The following is a 4,315-nucleotide window of genomic DNA, read 5'->3' as shown; positions in this document are numbered from 1 at the left end:
TTATTGACTCTTATTAAGAGAGACTATTTATTGCACAAGAATCTGTTCAATAGATGTACCCATGTTGTTAAAGTCAAACTTAGATGGATCTCTACCAAATGGATATAAATGTTCAGTTATATGCAGCTTTATCTCTTTAATTTACCACATAATTTAAAGATCTAAAATGTTAATGTTATTAGGCTAGTCTGTAATAATTGCATGCCATACTAAACGATGAACCACATCATATTTTTCTATGAGGCACTCCCAAAAAGATGCTTTTTGGTTGTGAACTAATTTAGTTTACTTCATTTGACTGCTTTTATAAAATAATGTGAGGTCCTCTAAAATAATTGGAAAATTTATATTAAACTAACACAATGTTTTAAATGTGGGTAAATCAATTCTAGCATACAATGAATGACATAGGACAAGAGAAAAATAAAGCTCTATCTAAAAAAGCAATAGCAAACTGAGCAATACGCCAAAATGATGAAAACTGACAATAGTGGGTGAGTCAGACAGGAGTTTCCTGTGGCTTTTTATCCATTTTTTTAAATCTGCAATTTTCTTCCTCAGTTCAAAGACCATACTGTGCACAGTTGGGGGGCTTCAAAGCTTCAAGTCCACAGAACTGGGGGAGAAAAGCAGGCTTCTTCAAGGCTTTGGGCTCACAGACATCACAAATATCACTCGGCAAGCATCTAGAAACCAAACTTTTGTCAGAGCCGAAGCCCTCGTGTGCTGTGCCTTACCTGTCAGGGCTCCACTACAGCCGAGGAGCCACACAGCATTTCCTGCTCTGGTTAGGGCGGACATTTTGGATATGGAATTGGTCTTGGTGTGGCCTCACCCTTTGGTATTATTGGTCACTAGCGGGATAAATTCATCTCAAGGTATGTGATTTATGCATTTTATTTGGTTATTATGTGACATTATCTATTAATAGCCATACACTTGGCTGAGCATGGTGCATGTATTCTTTGTCCTGCTTTGGATTTTGGAGGTTTTGGGCATCAGAGAGCTCCATGCTTTTCAACGCATAGCAAGTTTTTTCTGCCACTATTTTTTTTTTCAGTTCTATGCTCTTCAATATCTTTGGGAAAATATGCCCCTGATTCACTTATGGCAGGCTGTAATTACAAGCTGCCTGACAATGATGAGTGTAGCGCTCTCCAGTTTCACTTTGTGCTATGGGGAGGATAGTGAGGTTCTGACCCCTGTCTCAAAGAATGACTGGTGTCCACCACTAAACTCTAGCACACCAATATAGTTTATGTGCTTGTATGTGTGTGCGCGAGCGTGTGTGTATGTCTCTGTGTGCGATGTGTATGTATATGTGTATGTGTGAATGTGTGTGTGTGTGTGTGTGTGTGTGTGTGTGTGTGTGTGTGTGTGTGTGTGTGTGTGTGTGTGCATGTGTGGGAGGGGATTGGCAGTGTGACTGATGTAAAATAATTATAGCTGTACAGCTGTGGTGCTGTGGCTGCAGTGTGCGAGGCTGGATCAGTAGGGGCTAATGGGGTGTGAAAGGGGATCGCTACCTGACTGCAGCGCCTCTTTCTCTGCTAAATAATGCAGGATGTGAGCGCCGTGTGTGATGGCTCGTACATACCGAGATGCTCCTGCACCCAATTATAAGAACGTCATGACAATTTTACCTGCCAAGATGACATGCTGGCTAATGCTAACGGCTCCTCATTACTTTCTGCTTTTATATATGGATAAATATATAAATAAATACACACATATAGATGCTGCTTCAGGTGCCTCGATGTGGCCCATCTGGGGACTGGCTGACTGAACGCCTGGAAAATACAGCAAGGTGAACATCCTGACTGATTTATATGTGAAATAATAGGGATCGTAATTCCAATTTGGCTCAAAATAGAGTGAGGAAATAAGTGTGCACTGATAAACAAAGTGTTACAAATTTAGCAGAAAACAAATGACAAATGTATAAACAAAAAGTATGTATTACGAGTGATGGGCAACGTGAAGATAATGTCAGGGTACAATTTTGAAGAGTAACTGGCTGATAAACACTGAATATTTGTTACAGTTAGTTTTGCTAAATAGATAATTATTTGATATGCCTTAATGTACTCCCATAATTTATTCAAACTATGAAGGCAGCTCGTCATTTCCTTCTCTGCAGAGCGATGAGGAAGAAGGGAGCGATGACGGATTCTTTTTTGCTGTATTTTTCCAGTGCTCGCACGCAACCCTCTCACAGGCATCACTGTCAGTTGTGTCATCATTTCATAATCAACACTCAAGTATCCAAACCATGTGATGTGACACCACATTTCTGGGGTGATCTGTGTATTTTTTTTTTTTTGAATCTCTTTCACAATCAGCTCATTGCACCGCATATTACTCATCAGTCTGGCAGTTATATGATTCACTGGATCATCTATTTTGGTATATTGCACATATTTTTATACAAGATACTGTAAGTTCATTAAGGTGGTTAAACCAAGAAATCAAGCACATCTCAAACTTACTTTTTTACTTTTGAAAATAAACCTAGAACAAATGAAACATAGACTACCTCTGAGCTCTGTATTTTATATTTAAGTTGACACTGACACTTCACAGACCCAATTGACCTGAGCTGGTCACTCACTGGCTCCAATTTCAATACTCCTGCATGTGTGAAATAAGTTGGGCTGTCTCATAAATATCTTATTGACAATGTTTTGTTTTTCTTTGACGTTCATCTGCATCCAGTGAATGATTAGTACTGACAACCAACTGAAGGTCCCGTTTGGGAGTGACCACTGCTGTGTCTCTCAGAAGCCTTGTGGAACCTGGACACAAAACAGGCTTAGCGAGCCTCTCACTGGCGCCGGCTGAGGGTCTTCGCCTTGTCTCTCTCAAAGTGATACGCCACGCCGACCCAGAGCCCTTTGTGAGAGCCCATGCTTTTATGGACAAAACAGCAGTGACAAAGCTTCTGGGTGTATTGTTCGTATGGACACTATGAAGCCGCCATTTAATAATGGTTGATTTCACCTCTTTTTTATTTTTTTCGTCCCAAACTAAATCAGGATATTAAACAAATGTAAGTCAAAAAACAAGTAAAAAATAAATTGAATTTCTAAAAAGTTGAAAACAATGTATGAAAACATATACAACCAGAGAATCTATTGATGAGTAATATCCATCCATTCCATATCACACAATAAAATAATGCTTTTATGGATATGCTGACAAAGATATGAAGGGCATAACATCTGAAAATAAAAAAATATAACAAACAAACAACAAACAAATGCCAAGGTCTGTGAACAGGAAAATACATGAATGAAATTTTGAACTACATCAACACTTGAACTACATTGAAAACTACATCAATATATATGTTTAATCAAATATAATAACACAAATCTAATGCAAATGACAATTTACAAAATACCTTACCACCCTCAGCCTCGTATTCATATTCTTAGACTGCACTGAAATGATTCAGATCTCACAGACTGACATAGATATTTTATATTGCGTCTCAAAAAATATAATATTACTTTATCACTGGTGGATATCTTGAAACAATATGTGCCTGTCAAAATAAATATTTGTAAAATATTGTTTCATTGAACAGGCTCTGATGGGAATGCTTCTGTGGTTCTAGCATCAGTAATAATAAGCTTAATAGATCCCAAATCACCTGCAGATGTCATGTCTAGTGTAATAATAAAATGCCTGTGCCATTTACACAGTGCCCTACCTCCTTTGCCCGTAACCTTCCCCCCTTACCTACACTTTACTACACATAAGTGTCATAGTTATGTAGACAACCACAGCTGTATTGGGAGCTAATATCATATTAACTTAATGACAGGGTCATTGATTGAAATGTAGTTATTAATTCAAATTAAGGCTCCTCTACATTGAAAACTAAAACATTGCAACTGTTTTTGCTGAAGACATGTTATTTGCATTGATTTCTGGAGTTGAAAGTTACCATGCAGATGCTGCATTGCAGAATTGTTTCATATTTTTGTGGAGGAAGTTTCCAGAATGTTCAGCTGTTTACTGTTATAACCATTATTCACACCACACACTCCAACATAACAGAAAATTATACTCCACACCATAATTATTAAAATGGCAGTATTTTTTGTTCAGTTAAGTCAAAAGGTCATTGCAAGGTACTCCATCACTTCTGGGATTTACAAGCCCTCAGGAAACTGAAATCTAATGCATTTTAGATACCTACCACTTTGCATAAGATCTGTCTATGTTTTCCAAGAAGTAAACATATATTTTACAAATACACAATGAGGACATGGTCAATCAAAATGTAAATGTGACATTTAGAACAGTG

General features: G+C 37.8%; 1 protein-coding gene across 1 annotated transcript in view; it reads left to right on the top strand.

Moving 5' to 3' along the window:
• The first annotated feature begins 853 nt into the window (after window positions 1-853).
• ctnnb1 (catenin (cadherin-associated protein), beta 1) overlaps window positions 854-4,315 on the top strand; it is a 31,253-nt gene continuing 27,791 nt past the window's right edge. The window contains exon 1 of the mRNA XM_048261885.1: window positions 854-878. The gene's annotated coding sequence lies outside the window, so the exon portion shown is untranslated. The remainder of the gene's footprint in view (window positions 879-4,315) is intronic.

This window comes from Alosa alosa, chromosome 13 (assembly GCF_017589495.1).
Source record: "Alosa alosa isolate M-15738 ecotype Scorff River chromosome 13, AALO_Geno_1.1, whole genome shotgun sequence".
NCBI classification, from domain to species: Eukaryota; Metazoa; Chordata; class Actinopteri; order Clupeiformes; family Clupeidae; genus Alosa; species Alosa alosa.
This window is presented reverse-complemented; position numbering and strand designations above follow the sequence as displayed.